The sequence below is a fragment of the Ambystoma mexicanum genome, chromosome 11 (assembly GCF_040938575.1).
Source record: "Ambystoma mexicanum isolate Mex_15411 chromosome 11, UKY_AmexF1_1, whole genome shotgun sequence".
NCBI lineage: Eukaryota > Metazoa > Chordata > Amphibia > Caudata > Ambystomatidae > Ambystoma > Ambystoma mexicanum.
The window spans coordinates 202,219,469-202,239,152 of record NC_090934.1 but is presented as its reverse complement, the minus strand read 5'-3'; positions in this window follow the sequence as shown (position 1 = coordinate 202,239,152).

Genomic DNA, 19,684 nt, shown 5'->3' with positions numbered 1-19,684 from the left:
CCCAACACCCTTACCTGTCCCGAACTCCCAGCAACTCAGGAACAGTTCCAGCATCCCGGGTCCACGAAAACGCATCAGTTGGGGGAGAGAAGCGATCCCAGGGAGTCAACTCTTGGGAGGGCTCCAACCATGCCCCAACGCCCCCGCAGAGACCAGGGGAGAGTAACACAGACATTGGACCTGCACTGTTGGCGCCTTTGCGGCCTCCCAGGATCCTATCTCCATATGTGGTGGACGTGTCCCAATGTAAGAGAAATCTGGTCTCAATGCCTCACCGCAATAAAAGATATCACTCAAGTGACAATTCCACTAGCCCCTGGAAATGTCCTCTTGGGTATCTCTACCCAAGAACAGGAAGGAAGGCAGCCCTGATACCCCAACTCTTGCTGGTGGCCACAATTACAGTGGCATGCACCTGGAAATCCATGGAAGGCCCTCCGATGACCCTCTGGTGGGTAAAACTTTGGGACATTCTGATAGCCGAAAAAGGTCACAGCAGCCAAAGCAGGCTTTCTTCATCGCTTTATGAACATTTGGGCGCCGCTGATGGACTATGACCAGAACTATCTGCCCCTAACTTATAAGCCACGCCTTATCGCGAGAGCCTTGCACTCAACCAGTGAACACCTATCGCCTGACCCGGCCCAATGAGACGGGGAGATAAGACTCATCTTGGGATGATGGGGGAGGGATAAAGGAAATGTCAATTTATATGTATCGCCAAGGGCAGCAAGTACATTTTAATGTATATGTTCTCCTGTGTGCTGATATATAAATAAACACATTTAAAAGAAAAAAAGTGGAACAAAGACAAAGTATCAAGATGGGGTAGGCTATGTGTTGCTATGGGATGGGGAAATACTCACAATCTGCACTTGAGTTTGGGGATTTGGACATTTAACTGGTTCTGGATTCAAAAGCTATGGTCACAGGATAGCGGTGAACACTCCTAACAGCAAGCAGCTGGGCAAGTCTGGTCACTGGATGGCAAGGGTACAGTGGGCATGCAGGTAGTGAGCAAAAGGCCGGTCTGGTCACAGGATATCCCCCAAGGGTACCACAGCTTTTCCCCTTTGCTATTGGGATTTTTGTGGGGTTTTCTGGATAACTGGCCCTGCTTGGATAGGGTCAGTTATGCTTTGGCCTAGCAGTAGAGCCTGGAATCTTGCAAAGGTGGATCTGGAATGTCTGGATACGCAGGCACTGGGAATTCAGGAGAGAGTGTCCTGTCCCTGTGAGCTCCCAACCCTTTTATAAAGCGGGTGACGTCACTGGGTATATTTTTGGGCAGAACTAAGCTAGACCTACCCCAGAGAACTGGATAGGCCAGCCAATGTCGGTGTCCTGCTCTAGGAGGGGACTCAGTTTATGGGGTTCTGTTTTATGAGGTGCAAAGCCTTCCCACAGTCCCTTTTGCCAAAAATCAATCTTAACATAAATTACACATTTTCACAGTTGTGGCACTAACAAATTACATAGGCAGATTACATATTTCACGCAGAGCATGGCAGTCCAATTCTCACGTTTGTAGGACTTTGTTTCTTCCTTCTAATAATTTTTCATCCTTTTCAGTGAGAAATGTCCCACCTAAAATTCTGTAACTCTATACATGTGTACATATTATCATAAGGCATGTTAATCTTAAAGTTCAAAGTGGCACCATACACACTTTCCTCAGATTATCCTGAAGGCTTATTGTCACTTCCCCAATTAACATACAGGTGTCCCAGAATCTATTGTCTCAAGCTGAAGCCCAGACAAAAGTCTGATGAGCGTGTGATATTTCTATCTCGTGGTCCATTCAAAGTTTTCAAGGGCGGCAGTTAACAGGTAGGTGTCCCAGATCTCCCTTGTGGTTTCTCTTGAGGGTAGGGTGCTGCTGCTATCAGCACCCAAATGTCCATTGGGCCATGGCAGAAACCTGTTTGGGCTGATTTCCTAGTGCAGCCAAAAAACCATGTATTTCTTTATTTTATTTTATTTTGTTTTGAATCAGCAGCAAGACTGTTGAAATAAAACCTCCCATATATATTTCCCTGCAAAACCCCCTTTATATTGCTAGGCCAAGACAGGGCCTTCTTTCAACATTACACTTTAAAAAAAGATATTTTTCCTTATTTGCAAAAGCGCATTTTAACACATGGTGAAGTCTGCTGGGCTGACCATTTCAAAAGGTTTTCTTTTCCTTCTGACTTCCCAACATTGTTTTGCAGCCCTAGTCAGTATCACTTATATAGCAATTTGTTTAAGACACAGGTCCACTGAAATTGACATATGCCCTTAGAGCTAGAGTTTCTTTTGAAGCAGTGATATCTTAACATTATGTAGCCCAACATTCAAGCATTTTCCTGTGCGGTTGAAAGTAAAGCTTCTGTTGATTGTCCCACACTTGGTCTGACACAGCCTGCATTCAGGAATAAGGCTCCCTTCTGCTGGAGCACAATCTGAATATGGATGGGCATGGCAGGGCCTCACTGATAAAAGCAGAGTAATGTAGAACAGATGAAAAGAGCATCAAAGCGGCACCATTTTAAATACAAAATATTTCCCCTTTTCAAGGGGAAATGTTGAGCTAGCGGCAAAGCAGTGCTGCTTTTCCATTTTCTTCTTGGGTGCATGTACGAAACACACACTGTCCTCCATGGTCTAGAATTTGCACAAATCTAGTGAATAAATAAGAACTGGTTACAACATTTTCCCACTGACTGCCTTCCCAGAAGGTTGACAGCAGTGGTACACACATACATGACGATTTTTACAGTATGGAGACACCAACAACACATAATCCTTCACAATACACAGATAACTATTGACGTGCACCACAAGCAAGTACGACACAAGTACTGTCAGCTGTCAGGCTGGAGTTTCTGCCTGTGCGCTGCTTGACACCTTTTTACCTTTAGGCGCAACAAAGTGGTTAATTTCTCCGGCAGCTCAGCCTCGTCCAGCGGCAGTGACCCCGGTCTCTCAAGAGGAAACACGTCGGGCCCACCATCACAACATCCCCTTACTTTTTTTCCCCGGGGGGGACAATGAGGGCGCCCCAAGAGACGGCCTCAACAACAAGGACAATATATGAGGACTCGACAGTGGTACTCGAACCAACAATGAGACAACAGATTCCCATTTTTAACCTATCATCCAGAATACTGATCCCGTCAGAAGAAACCCTGTTGGGTAAAGGTTTGTCTTTCGTACTCTCTGCTCGAGCAAATCCTTTCCAAGCAGAAATCGAGATGAAGAGATTCTTCCGAAACATCAGACTTAAGTACCTTTTTGAAGTATACTTACTAGATCATCAAGACTCCACATCTGAGAGCAATGAAGCACCCGAGAATATCACTGGCTTCAAGCCCAAATCAGTTTTTATGCCACCACCAAATACTATACCGGTCGGTTTGAAACTTTTGAGAATTTGGTGACGAAAAGTATAAAGGAAGGTCTGACACGAAGAAATTATTATCAGGACAATCTGACCCGAGAAGAAAGGAAATCACTAACAGACCTTAACCAAGATCCCAGCATCAATTTGAAACTGGCTGATAAGGGAGGCGGGATCGTCATTATGGAGAAAGCTGACTACAACAAAGAATGCTTGCGCCTCCTGGCTGACGTAACGTCTTACAAGATCCTGGCAAGAAATCCCACTACTAGACTCCAGGAAGAGATCACCAACTTAACCAAACATGCAGAACAAGAAGGGTGGATTTGCGAGGGAGAACGCCAATTCCTAAACAAAACACATCCAAGAATCCCTGCATTTTATATTTTACCCAAAATTCACAAGAACCCAAGACAACCACCAGGAAGACCTATAGTTTCTGCATGTGATTCCTTACTAGAACCTTTATCCTTGTACAGTGATTTTTTTCTGAAACCGTTTGTGAGTAAGATGCCCTCCTACATTAAAGACTCCACCAACATCTACAAGACCTGGAATTACCACAACATTGCATTTTTGCCACCATGGACGTTGAAACTCTATACACTTCGATACCACAGAGAGAAGGCCTAGAAGCTCTCCAAATGTGTCTTAACAAAAGGATCGATGTGACTACTACACCCACAGATTTCATCCTAGAATGCGTCAGACTGGCTATGTCTGAGAATTTCTTTCTTTTCAAAGACACTTTATAGCAACAAATCAAAGGTGTCAGCATGGGGGCTACATTTGCCCCTGACGTGGCTAATTTGTATATGGCTCAGTATGAAGCAGATCACATACACAATGATCACAATCCCTTCAAATCAGAAATACTCCTATGGCGACGGTATATTGACGACGTCCTACTCATATGGACCGGTACAGAATCTGATTTGGGCCTCTTCCATCAATGGCTGAATCAATGTAATGATTATATTCGATTTACCATAGATTGGAGTTACCAGGCTGTGGACTTCCTGTTACGATTCCCATGACATGCCCTGTTCCTACCAGACAACCCACAGGCACACGTACTAACCCCTCTACTACACTTCAGAACAAGGGTATCCCACGCACACATTCTGGCTTACGGAGGTTGCGGCCTCTCACCCATTATGCCAGGACATGGTCATTTGGATCAGGTGTTTACCGGCCTTCGCATCGCTGGCGTCTACAATGGAAACATCTGCTGGCCCGCAACGTTACACGTTGTCAACAAAGATCTACACGTCACGTGATCGGGCCAAACGTCACGTGACGACAACATCTCACGTGACTACATCACCTGACGCGCAGCATCAGGTGACCTTCCCTATTGGTTTAAAAGGCCTCCTGAATTCGATAGTGTTGCTTCACAGCTGTTTACCTCCAGGACTTCACGGCGTGTGTTTACATGCTTGAATCTCGTTTACTACGACCTCGGATACTGTCTAACGGATTGCCTTGTCTACCGGATTGCTTTGTCTACTTCTTGCTTCTTACACGTTACCAGACCTCGGACTCTGTTTACTGGATTGTTCTGTCAACTCCTGGCATTTGTTAATCGACCTTGGTTTTTTGGAATTGGACTGTTTTACGGATTTCGTTTTTGGATTCAGTGACTTTGGCCATTGGCCTTCTGCTAGGCGTTTGCCTGACTACAGTACCACAAGCCACGTGTGTGCCGCCATCCAGGGGTTGGATACCACCCACATTTCACACCGAGAAGCCCACCAAGCCCCCTGTCCCGGGTTTCACCGCCTCTTCCATCAGGGTGTCACCTTCCGTATTTCTAGGTAAGAGGTACTTTATCTCATTGCTGGGTATACCCTGTAACAATCGCACATTATCTGATAACCACTCATTGCCTTACAGCGCTCAAGGGGTCCTTCTGGCAGTTCCTGGTTCCAGACCTGACGGCTCACAAACAAAAAACCTGTGGCCTCAAAGACTGCACAGGCATTCTATACCAATTGTCTGTGTGGTACTTGGGGACGGAGGCATTATTAATCTGCACGACCATCAAGATCATAACACTTCCTCGATCTGCACATCTATAGATCAGGCAACCACCTTCAAACCGAACTTTACAGGAAGCAAACCGACTGCAACAGTTTACTGCATTTCTCAAGTTATCACCCCCAGGGTCTGAGATACAATCTCCCATACGGCCAGTTTCTAAGAATCAGACGTAACTGTTCTAGCAAAGAGAAATACGAGCAACATGCCAACGACCTACAACATCGACTGAAAGAGAGGGGATACCCCAAAAAATCGATTAGACAGGCAAGAAAAAGAGCATCTAACACCGACAGAACCATATGCCTGACACCGAAGGAAAGAAACGAAATGAACAGATTGGTGTGTGTGACCACATATAGTCCTCTAAGTAACCTTACCAAACAAACTATCAACAAACACTGGCACTTGATAAAATATAAGCCAATCTTTGCATTAAAAAAGAACAAGAATTTAAGGGATACTCTAATCCACACTTACGTAGAAGAAAAAAAGACACCAATCACATTGTGGGACCTCCCGCGAGTGGTGGGACACTATCGATGTGGCACTTGTGTGGCATGTCGCTACACCAGCCCGACAAAAACTTTTGACTACAAGAAATACCACCGTATTCTACAGACCCACACCAACTGCAACAGCAGGTTTGTGATCTATGGAATACAATGCCCATGCCACCTACTCTATATAGGAAAAACCACTAGACCAGTGAAACAGCGGATATCAGAACACAGATCCTGCATCAAAAACAAGGTACTGGACAAACGCTTGGTTGACCATTTCAGTTGACTAGGACACACAAATTATGACAATTCCTGGACTATTATACAGCAACTCACTCCGCAGAAAAGAGGAGGCGACTGGGATAAAGCTTTGACAAGACTCGAGCAACAGTTAGTCCATAAATTAGACACTGTTAGAACAGGTTTAAATATATCTGTAGAATGGAAGCACTTTTACAGCCAGTGAATTTTATTGAATGGCCTAACCCTTTTGATGACCTCAACAGATCTTAGAAATTTTGGTACCACGAGTACATTATCTGAGGTTGCATCACCGGGAAATAACGACCCTTTATCCATACGTCATTTTCATTGTACATAGTTGGTTGTCACAAGATGCACTGTGTGGTGCCCATTGCACACATGAATCAACGTGGACATATGGCTATCTGCATTTATTTCTGTTTGCTCTGAAATATGATGTCTAGATTGATTACAGATTGCAAGCCACACTTGACAACATTGGGCGGCTTCACACAAACTCCGCCTATTCTATGACATCACTTCTGCGAAAATCTAGGTGTTTGCTCACTGTCCCGTTTACCCTGCAGCTTACGTGCATCCAACGCGCACTACGCTTGCCTCACTTTACACAGTTTGTTGACTCCCACTTAAGGCATACAGAGATTCCGCCCCCTTGAGCCCCCGTGGCTGTGCATGTTTGGCTACTGGACGGACAACGCCTCACCACGAGAGCGCCACTTCCTAACCAATCAACACGATTGATGGGTTTGATTACCCGAGGTCGTCATGGCTACAGTTTCACTTTCAAGTCGCTCATGTCCAGAGACGCTCGTGTCCAAAGACGCTGCACACCCTCACCTAGCCCAGATGAACTCACTAAGGTACGAATACAAGCGAAACCTATGTGCTCTGATTCTAGGCCACGTAACAGTGCCCAACACAGCACCTTGTCCTCACTATACCTGCAGACCTATATTTTGGCTCGCAGAGTAGTTTCCTTAACTCATGCTCGTTTCTCGCACACAGATACTGTCACGTTTGGACAATCTGGGGTAGGAACCACGATTTACAGTGGGTGTTTCCACCATTCTGAACCTAGAAGACACATCTTACATTATGAGGTAAGATTTTACCCAATTTTCCCTTACTCATATAAAGACACCACGATCTGTACAGAACTCTTACAGATCATTACATGTCGTTACAGGTAAACAATTGTTCCCTCAACGACGCATTGAATGCCTCAAAGATATCTATACCTATGATGGATTTTCTTACTTACCCTTACACTGGATGAGTTTTTGGTAAGATCTAGGCTCCTCTACCAGGGAGTCTCCTGTTTTTAATAAAGCATCCTACGGGAGCCTTGTGAATTATCATTTTATTTGAGGTCATTGTTCCACTCACTCCTTCCCATTTGTTGTTTATAGATAGAGACCCGGGGACCATTCTTTCCATCATACGTCCTGATGAAGGCCTGCCCAAAAAGATGCACTACACAGCTCCTCGAGGCCGAAACACCATTGTGTCGACGATATCACCATTTGAACAGTGCACATCTAAAGCATTGTTAATGTGCTCTTTTGTATATATGTCCATTGATGTGGGTTTATGTTTATTCTTGTGACTGCACAATTGAAATGATCAACCAATAATGGCAGTTATCTGTTGTTGTTATTGCATTGGGATCCAGCCTGTCTTACTGGATCATACCTATATGTATGGTTTTTTCTAAAACACCTCTGGGTGCTCTATCCCCACCAACTTTATCCAGATGTCATTAAATACATTTTGTGAAAAATTTGCAGTAAGAAGTGACTGTCATATTTGCTATAATAACATTTGCCCCGGACTTAGCAAACCTTTACATGGATTACTATGAAAGCATGTCTATATACCATACTAATAATCCATTTAAACAACATATAGGACAATGGTATCGGTATATAGACAATGTTTTTATGGTATGGAATGGTGACAGTACCATCCTACAGGATTTCTTGGGGTGGTTAAACAACCAAAATGAGTTCATCAAATTCACCATGGCATGGGATACTTCTGAAATTCCTTTCCTTGACTTATTGATCCGAAAGTCTGACAGTGGCGTTTTGTCTAGAAGTCTTTTTCGCAAGCCCACTGACAAAAACACTCTCCTCCAATTTAACAGCTTCCATCCTTTGGCCTTGCGGGAAAATCTCCCAATAGGACAATTCCTGCGTTTTAGGAGAAACTGTTCAGATGTTGATCTTAAGGGGAGACTAAAAGCAAGAGGCTATCCCAATAAAATAGTGCATGCTGTTTTTAAGCGAGCTAGGCACTCGAATAGAGACAGATGCCTACACCCGGAACCCAAGGTAAAACAGGATAAACTGACATGTGTGACGACATTCAGCCCCATTAGCAATAAACTCAGAAGAAGTATAAAAAATAACTGGCACATTTTACAAACCCCGGATTTTGAACCCATCATCCCACGTTTTGCGTTTAAGAGACAAAAGAACGTCAGAGACTTAGTAGTTCATACATATCCGAAGAAAGAGGCACTACCCAATCAAACCACTTTATGGCACTTGACACCGGTGATTGGGCATTTCAAGTGTGGCAGATGTGTAGTTTGCCCCCTTACAAGTAATCTGAAATCAATTGACATCAATGGAAAAAATTGCGTATTTCGTAATTTTTTGAATTGTACTTCATCATGGGTAATTTACGGCATAAAATGCCCTTGTAATCTGATTTATATAGGCAAAACTAAAAGATGCGTGAAACAACGCATTTGTGAACATAAATCCTGTCTAAAGAACAAAGTAGCCAATAAACCCTTAGTTGCACATTATGAACAGAAAAAACACAAGTATACTGATATTTTCTGGTTTGTATTACAAACCATTCCTGCAACTGAAAGAGGAGGCAATAGAGAGATGCTCCTGAGTTTGAGCGAACAACGCTGGATTTATTCACTGAATACTGCTACCAGGGGTCTGAATACAGCTGTGGAATGGAACTCCCTTATTTCCCTGTCATGAAGTGGGCCATCAGTTGATGAGTTCGTTTTCCTCTTTCTAAAATGATGTTTGTAATTTTTAAAAATGGAGCTCTGTGATCTTTTACAGCGTTCCGTTGCTGTGTCTATATAAGAAATGAACTAGAAACAGTGAGGACATCATGTGTGCACATGAAGTCAAAAGTTACATCCTTTTGACCGCTTCAAATACCATTTGGGTATTTGTTTGCGGGTCTGAAGCTCAAAAGAGCACTGCGCCTTTAACTCAGGGAATGCATGATCATGTGATTGATCACATGACCTCGCCGAGGAGGATAAATCAGCTCAGTCGGCAGTTGAGTGCGGAAACGCAACCGATGGGATGCTGTTGTTCGCTGCTTGGACGAATTTCTAAGGTCAGACATGCTAGCGCTAAAAAGAAGACATGAGCCTCGCTTTCCTTTTGTCTCCATTTTAAAGCGTAAGAAATGCGCAATTACATGCTCATTAAGTGCACCTATTTGGGTGCTTTTGAAAAATACGTGAAGGTGTCGTGTGTTTGTCCACGACTTCACAATCGTTTTTCGTAATTTTCACAGGCAAACTACCTAAGAGGCTGACTCAAAGCCGCATATACTGCGGCCTTCCGAAGGGCAAGCGAGTACACCATTGGGTCCTTAACAAAGTTAAGGAATTTTGTGCCTCACATCTAGCAGATCCAAGTGAGTTATCCTTCTTTGGCGACAATAATTTCTAAAAAAATCTTGAAATAGCCGGTAAAAGAGTTTGTAGTGTGCATGACAATAATAGGAATAACACTATGGTTCTGTATGTGTCGGCTAATGCAAAAACAGAAAACATACTGTTTTACAAGCAATTAAGCTGTTGTGTAGTGAGTAAGTCCGCTGCTGTTAAACATAGAAACTGAAATAAAGAAGTTTGTCCTTCCCCTAATATAGGTTCCATTAGATGCCGGGCCTTGATGAATAAATAAAGGGTGGTCCACGAACATCCGGTGACAAGAAAATCAGATCTCTACATTTGTTACAGCTATTTTGGAGCCGGATTTCTTGATCTCACGTCCATCCAGGTTGTAAGTTAAGGCTTGTTGTTATATATTGACTGTTGTTCCCTAGAGGGGACACCAGTATCATTGGTGTTGTCTTCCATGTCCTTTGTCGATTCGTTCTGAAGGATGAAAATATTTTGTACATTTCATGAACATCTTTTGTAAATTATGGTACAAGTAAAATGTATTTTAGATAATATGCACTGTTTTGGAACAATCAAACCTGTGTCGCTTACAATGCTTTGTATGTTTGTTTTTAGATCGCGCTAAACTTGTTGGGGTATATGAAAGAGGTTTCCTATCTGATTTAAAGAAATTGTCTGTCCTGAAGAAGGCCGTTGAAAAGACTATGGGTGTAGAGACACTAGAGATAGTGCCTTAATCTCCAGAAGGGCCGAAACATGTCGACATTTGACAAAAGACTTACCAACTGTTTGAAGTCTTGTATCTAATACTGCCTCATTGATATAAGTCAGTGTTCATGAATTCAACTAACCCCTATAGTTGACTCTGGTTTTAGGATTTAATTAAGTCGATCATGCGGCATTGATTTGTGACATATATCTGTATGTTCTGCTTTCTCTCTTTTTTAACTTTTCTAAATTTGTCGTGTGTTAAACATGAACACATAAAAATAAGGCAGATCATTTGAAAAGGTTTTGTGTCATATGTTTAATTGTCCGGTAGGAGGGCAAAGATTTGAATCAACTAGTGCATGCGTGTGCTTTCAAAATACAAATTTCCCTTTGCAGTTTTTAACATGGAAACGTTAAGAACGTCTTGTCAAAACCAATGGTCTCGTAAATGGGCCATCACTTGTAAACCGCTCCCACTTTAAATGCTCTTCTTGAAGAAATAATACAGAGTCTCACAGCGTCTGCGGGGCCGCTGTGCGGGGGCATTTGTCTCGAGAGCGTCACAGCAGGAGGTGGAGAGGTGACACATTAGCCTGACTAGGTCAGACAAAAGAGGTACTTGGAGGCAGCACAGCCCCTCTTGAAAATAACATTCCTTTACATGCGTGAAGCAGGTAGCTGGTACCTGTGGAGCATCTATGTCTGTGGGTCCGTGGTCAGCTGCAGAGACTGCCTATGCCGTGGGCTACTCTGGCAAAACCCATCCACCAGAGTCCAGCCTAAGTACCGGCGTGAAATCTGGACATACCTATTTTCAGGTGGTTTGTGTGATGGTATATGACCCTATACTTGTATGGTAAGTAATTGAGTGTTTTCACGACCATGCAAAGGCACAAGGCTGTAGACTGAGTGCCTTTATAAGGCCAGAGATCTCTGGGCTGACTTGCAACCGCTTTTTCACGAAAAGGAGCACATTTCAGTCCTTATATACGGGCCACCTCAACCTACTCCCAACCTCCTGCTGACATTACCTGTCCACAGTTTTTTGCCACTCTTTTTCTTGCAGAGTACCTTTCCATTTATACATTTCTACTGCTTTTCCTCCTCTTTTTTTGATATCTGCGGTTTTCTTATTCATATGATGTTAAGCTGTTCTCCCGTCTTTGATCTCTTACTCTCTGCTCTACCAGTCTTGGTTCATGCATTTTGAATCTCTTGACATCTAGTTATCCCTCCCTTTGTTAATGTAATTTCAACTATGCCATGCTATACCATGTCATACCATGCCATATACATCATGCACCAGTACACACCATGCCATAATTACAAATCCAAGATCTGAAAGGCCAAGAAAGCCTATTACAATAAACAAATTCTGAACTGTGGCAGCAGCAGCAAAGAACTTCACAAAATCATCTCTGAATTTGTGAAACCTACTTGTACCTATGCCCAATCCGCTCCCACACAATCACTCTCGCTACATTTCTACAAAACTGCACTTGATAGGATGTCAACCGTTAACACCAAAATGTCCTCACTCACCCCACTCTCTACACCGACCACTCCTGATCCCATTCCCCCGACACCCACTTTACCAACCTTCGACTCCTTCAAACCCATCTCCGGAAACAAATTCCTTGACCTACTATCTGCCAGCAGACCCTCCGGGTCACCCCTCGACCCTTGCCCCGCCTCTGTTATGAAAGAAAATTCTCCTCTACCTGTGCAGGAGAACATGCAAGAACAATACTAAGTGACTCCCTCACCTCTAGCATCTTCCTTGAAGCCTTTAAAATAGCACATGTCAAATCACTACTAGAAAAGGCATCCCTCGACCTCCTAGAACCTAAGAATTACAGGCCAATCTCCAACACCAGATTTCTCACGAAACTCATCGACCGGATTGCATACTCTCAGCTCAACTGCTTTGTAGAATCCAACAATCTCCTTGACCCCGCTCAATCAGGCCTCAGACCCCGACATGGAACTAAAACCACTCTGATCTTGATCTGGGCTGATCTCAAGGTCACGGCAGATTCTGAGGGTTGTGCACCGCTGATTCTCCTCGATCTCTCGGCAGCCTTTGACACCGTTAACCACTCAATCCTGCTTCACCGCCTCCATTCCCCAGGAATCCATGGCTCGGCATACAAATGGATTGCCTCTTTCCTCAGCAACAGGAAAGAAATCCAATTTCCCTCCCCTTTTGCCTCAACTACTCGCCCTGTGATCACTGGAGTATCCCAAGGTCCATGCCTCTCTGCTCTCCTCTTCAGCCTCTATATGTCCACTCTACCAGGAATCATCCACCCGCGTAACCTCTCCTGCTACAAGTACGCTGACGATATCCAAATTATCCTAATAATCCCCAAGACTAGGCCCGACCCTCATACTGACCTTGAAGCTTGTCTCTGTGATATTGACTGATGGATGACAAGTAACCACCTCCTTTTAAACCCTGAGAAAACTGAAATCATGGTGTGCAGCAATACTGCCCTTCTCCCACAATCGCTCCCATGGCCCCCTTCCCTCGGCCAACACCCCTTCCAACTTAGTCAAAAACCTGCACTATGGACTCAGGCCTAACCCTCTCCCATCAGATCAATAATGTTTCAAAATGCTGTCACTACCAACTCAGACTTCTTAGAAGCATTTTACCCTACTTCTCCTACCCCAACAGACTCGCTGCTGTTATGTCTATTGTTATGTCGAGACTGGACTACGCCAACTCCTTATACCTAGGAGCACCGGCATGCCAACTCAACAAACTACAAAGAACCCAAAATGCTGCCACCAAACTCCTCCTCGCCCTGGGACACAGAGACCACATCTCACCCGCTTTCCGTACCCTTCACTGTCTCCCAGTTAGATGAAAAACCACCTTCAAGACCTTATGCATTACCCACAGAGTAGTGCACAAGACCGGCCCAAGGTACCTACAAGAGAAGATAATACCCTACCTCCCATCTCGCACCCTAAGATCAGCCGGCCTTCTAGTGATTCCGACCTCTAACTCCCTCAGGACCAGAGGATCCACCTTCTCAACCTTGGCACCAACTCTGTGGAACTCACTCCCTCCCCCCGCATATTCGACACACCCATGAGTACATGGCTTTCCGCAAGGCTATAAAAACCTGACTCTTTCCATAATACTGACTAAGATCTTCTGAGGCTGCTTAGACCCTGCAACCAAATGACAAATGCTCAAAGAGATCCCCAGCAGTGACGAAACTGAATGCGCTCATCTATTCACGAATAAGCTTACTCCGAACGCAGCACTCGCAAACGCCCTCTTGGAGTCCAGAAAAGCAAGTGCATTCAATCAAAACCTCCACTTAGACACTGACCTCTCCTATCTCTATGCTCACTCTCTCCTCTACACCAACACGCAACTAGAGCGCAGCTACACCCCTCAATCAATTCGGCCTAGCTGCTCACATACGAACAATACTTCATGAACACCCAACATTCTGATAAAACACAGCTATACCCCACGAAAGCGTAATATGCAAGCCTAACGCAGCCAGAACCCAGTCTTGGTGTCCATCCTCCAGACTGCAGACATTAAATTGATTTCAAAATATCACCACACCTAATGATAGGATGCAGCTACCGTCAAGCAATCGCATCAGCTGCACACATATTCGGTGCACACAAGCACCCTATGACACCTTACTGTCTAGACTGACCTGGACTGCGGTCCCTGAGGGCATTCAACCTACCAGCGCTTTGAGGTCATACCAATGATATGTAGAGCGCTATATAAATGCCAAATAGCAAAACATAACATATGCCATACCATATTATATACCTTTCCATGCCATGTATCGTACTGGTAGGTGGCCACTTTTACTACCGCAATGTTTCTGTGCACCACCATTCCCCTGCCCTCATTGTCATGCGGTATCTCTCCGGTGTGCTGCAGGCAGTTGAGGCAGGTGCATGTGAGGGCGGAGAGGGTCACATTCACATCAACATGTTGAGGCATTTAAAAATAAAAAACAAGAGGAAAAAGGAGTGCCCTACTACTTAACAAAAACCCTTGATAGGGTTGTAGAACCCCAAAGGTTAACGCCCTCTACTTAGGTAAGTGAACGCTGAGCTCTCCATCTGCCTCGGGGCAGGGTGCCGTAACCAGTTTCTTCACTGGATAAGGGTGCAGGCCTCTTGACCTCAGAGGACTGCTGTCCGTCGTTAACTGCACGAACGGTAAGTTCTGGGCACTTCAAATGTCTTAAAAGTCTTTTGTAATGATATCTCTTGTTTTGCAGGGTTCTGGCGATGGCGGATGGCGGGCTGATGAGAGTTGAGGATCGAACCCGCGTGAGGAATAGAAGCGCCTGGAAGCACGTAAGTAAGCGCTTGTAGCCTGCTTCACGATGCGCACTAACTGTCCCTTTTATCTTGCAGGTACAAGTTCGGAGCTTTAGAGAAGCTGAAGGGTGCTGGAATACCCACTGGATTCGGCGTGGGAAGGAGTAATGGCACGTGAGTAATAAAGTTGCCCAATGTCTTTAAACGCACCTTCTTTTGTCTTCCAGATGCGGGATGCAGCGCCGAAGGCCTCCGGAGCGTGCGAAGATCTGGTAAGCTTTTGTCTTTCAGATGCCGGAATGCAGTGCGAAGACCTCCGGAGCATGCGAAGAGTAGGTAAGCCTTTGTCTTTCAGATGCCAGAATGCAGCGCGAGGCGTTGGTGACAGCCGATGGACCAGGTAAGAGATGCGCTGCCACTGAAGACCGTAGTGCTAACCTGTTCTTTCTTTGTCTTTACAGGTGCTGCTGAAGACTGGATTCCAGGATGGTAAGCCTTTGTTCCCTTAGGCCCAGGATCAGAAGCAGAAGACACGATGAGCGTTCTGCTGCAGAGAATGCAGAATAACACAAAGCAAGATTCATCCATCGGGTGTGGTTTAAATAGCCTCCTGTAGTGCTTAGGTCTCTCCTTCCACAGCCACGCCTAGGTAAGAAAAGAGTTCCTGCTTTCCAGAAGAGTTCCAGTGTTCTGAACCTAGGGAGTGGCTCCTGCCCCACCCAACAGGAAAAGTAGTCCCAAACAGAAGAGGATCAGGGGTTCAACTGGCAGGTAAGTAAGCAGCATGGTCTGCTGCAGGTAAGTCCACCCAAGCATTATGAGCCCGGCGCTTCCAGCGCTGGGACTGGGCATCTTTATGAGCCTGGTGCCACTGGCGCCAGGACAGGGTCCAAAAGGTCCCAATTGGGACTGGCTGGCACTCGGAACCGGGGTTATGGGTCTACTTCCAAGGGAGTCGGGCAAGTCCTGATCTTTTGGAAGCAGAGATCATGACAGCACCCCCCCTCAAGGCCCCTCCCAAACCGGGCTTCTCCGGGGGTTTGGGCTTGTTAGGAAATGTTCGATGAAATCTTTTGATTAGACGAGGCGCGTGGGCATATTCTGCAGGTTCCCAGGATCTTTCTTGGGGACCGTAGCCTTTCCAGTCAATCAGGTAAAATAGTTTAGATTTGGAGATCTTGGAATCCAGGATGCTTTTGACTTCAAACTCGAGTTCTCCATCAACTAGAATAGGTTTTGGAGATGTAGTTAGTCGGGTTTGAGGTTGCACGGGTTTTAATAGAGAGACGTGGAAGACCGGATGTATCTTCATGTGAGGGGGCAAGTCCAACTTGACCGCTTCTGGATTTACTATGGTAGTGATGGAATAGGGACCAAGGTATCTTGGGTTGAATGTGCGTGGTCCTTTTAGAGGTAGATATTTGGTCCAGACTTGATCTCCTACTTGATATTGGGGGGCTTCCTTCCGATGTTGGTCTGCTCCTTTCTTGTATTGTTCTTTAGCCCTTTGAAGGTGAGAAACGGCTTCCTTAAAGGCTTGGGTGATTGTAGAATGCAGGTGGTCTACTGCTGGTGTTCCAAGATCTTGGAGTGGATCCAACTCCGAGGTTCGAGGGTGACTACCGTATAAAAGAAAAAACGGGGTTTTCCCAGTTCCCGAGTGGACAGAGTTATTGTAGGCATATTCGGCTATCCAAAGGATATCTTTCCAAGTTTTTTCAGTTTGTTGTAGCATGCAGCGCAAATACTGTTCCAGAGTTTGATTGGTCCTCTCGGTTTGTCCGTCGGTTTGAGGGTGGTGGCTGGTCGAAAGTCTCACATCAATTTGAGCCGACCGACAGCAACTTTGCCGAAAATGAGAAATAAATTGACTACCTCGATCCGAAATTAGAACTGAAGGAAAACCGTGCAGTCAGACGATGTTTTCGAGAAATTCTCGGGCCAGAGTTGCTGCTGTTGGTAAGCCTTTGAGTGGAATGAAATGCGCCATCTTGGAGAATAGGTCCACGATTACTAGGATCGTATTGTATCCGGAGCATGGAGGTAGATCGGTGATGAAGTCCATAGAAAGCGTATGCCAAGGGCGAGGCGGGATGTCAATAGGGCGTAAGAGGCCGGCTGGTTTTTCCTTTTGACTCTTGTTTTGGGCGCATACTCCACAGGACATTATAAAGTCTCTGATATCTTTTTTCCAAGACGGCCACCAGAAGTAGCGCTTGATCTTTTCCGAGGTCTTGGTCATACCGGGATGTCCTTCCATTAAAGAATCGTGATAACAAGAGATTACCTTTTTCTGTAAATCTGTGCTGGGCAGGTATAACCGTTCTTGGAAATATAATAGGTTGTCCTTCACCGTAAAGTCCTTTCCCTGCAGATGCCAATTCTGTATGTCTGCTGGAGTTACCAGTAGCCTGGCTTTATCCTTAACTTCCTCTATGGATTGTGTGGCGATTACACCTAGAATTCTTTGTTCGGGAATGATAGGTACAGGTTTAGGGTTGACCAAATGTTCTTCCACTCCCATCCGAGAAAGGGCATCAGCTTTACCGTTTTTTGTACCAGGTTGATAGGTAATTATGAAGTCAAACTCGGCAAAGAATAGTGCCCAACGGAGTTGCCTAGAGGATTGAGCTTTTGCGGTTTTCAAATATTGCAGGTTTCGGTGATCTGTAATCACAGTAACGGTGTGTCGGGCCCCCAGAAGATAATGCCGCCAAGCCTTATAGGCGGACTTGACAGCTAGAAGTTCCTTATCAGTAATAGTGTAATTGATTTCAGGAGGTGAGAATTTGCGGGACCAAAATGCCACAGGATGCAACTGATTGGTTACTGGGTCCTTTTGTGATAGAACTGCCCCCATGGCAAGGCTCGAAGCATCAGTTTCAACGATGTAGGGGAGTTCTGGGCGAGGATGTTTTAAGATCGGTGCAGAGATAAATCTAGTCTTCAAATTCTGGAAAGCTTGTTCCGCCTCGGTAGACCATTCAAAACGTTTGTTTTTCTTTAACAAGGCGGTGATGGGCTGGACTATTCGAGAGAATTCGGGGATAAACCTGCGGTAAAAGTTAGCGAAGCCTAACATGCTTTGAACACCTTTTACGGAGGATGGCGATGGCCATTTGAGAATTGCATCGACCTTCTTTGAATCCATACGCACTCCGCTAGGTGATAATATGAATCCCAAGAATTCAACTTCAGTCACGTTGAAAACACATTTTTCCAACTTAGCGAAAAGTTTGTGTTGACGCAATCTCTCGAGGACCATTTTCACGTGTTTCCGATGTTCAGTTTCCGATGAAGAATAAACGAGGATGTCGTCAATGTAAACAACAACACACACATCTATGAGCTCTCTGAGGACATCGTTCATAAAATATTGAAAGGCGGCCGGGGCATTGCAAAGTCCGAAGGGCATAACCTGATATTCAAATAGCCCATACTTGGTGCGGAAGGCCGTCTTCCATTCATCGCCCTCTTTTACTCGTACCAAGTGGTAGGCTCCTCTAAGATCCAGCTTTGTATATATGCATGCTTTTCTGACTTGGTCCAGGAGTTCAGGGATCAAAGGTAACGGATATCTATTCTTAACGGTGATCTGGTTCAGGGCGCGATCATCTATACAAGTTCTAAGGTCCCCTTCTTTTTTTGGAACGAATAACAAAGCTGAGGAAGCAGGGGACTTGGAAGGACGAATAAACCCATTCGCTAGGTATTGATCCAGGTATTGTCGGAGGTGAAGATTCTCAGGCTCGGTGAGGGCATAAATTCTACTACAAGGAGGAGTAGATCCAGGTATCAGGTCTATCTGGCAGTCATAAGACCTATGAGGAGGTAGAGAGTTAGCCTGATCCTTCCGGAAAACATCTTGGAATTCTAGGTATTCAGGAGGTAACTGGGGAGCCTCCGAGGAAATTGCTGCCAGTGCAACACCAGGTCGAGGGTGACAAGTAGAGACACATTCTGGAAACTGAACCGTTCTTGCTCGCCAATCGATCTGAGGATTGTGCTTCTCTAACCAAGGAATTCCTAGAATAATCTGGAACTGAGGGGCCTTGATCACATCGAACACGATCTTCTCATGGTGTCCATCTTGACTTACTAGCGTCACTTCTTGGGTGGTATGCGTTACTGGTCCGGAGGCTATCTCCGTACCATCCACCGTAGTAATGACGTCCTTTACAGCCTTTGGACAAAGAGTCAGATTTATCCTCAAAACCATTTCATGATCCACATAATTGCCGATGGCACCGCTGTTGACGTAAGCTTCAATCGCATGTAATCGATCCGGATGTTCAGGGCTAATGAGGACCATAGGTATCACGAAATGCGAGGTCACGGAACTGGTTTTAACGCTCGGCAAGAGGACCTCTATTCTTGTCGGGCGAGGTCGTTTCCCTGCTCAGAGTTTGTGACCCTGGTAACTGCAGCTCCTACTGCCTCTTGGCTGGTTTCACCGGACAGTCTCGAAGAAAGTGCCCCGAGTTTCGGCAATAGAGGCATAATTGCAGCTGTTTTCTCCTTTCCCGCTCCTTTTGTGTTAGTGGTCCTTTCAGGCCCCCTATTTGCATGGGTTCCCCGGAGTCTACTCCTTTGGTAGGAGTTGGTGGTTTGGAAAATACTCGAGCATCAAACTTGGAACGATCGGCCTTCCCGTTCTGCAGTCTGTGGTCAATTTGAACGACTAAGTCAATATAGTCCGAACAGTCTTGCGGGGAATTCACTACTTGGGCTAACAAATCTTTGAGCTCTCCACGTAGACCTCTATAAAACAGTGTAATCCTTTTGTTCTCAGGC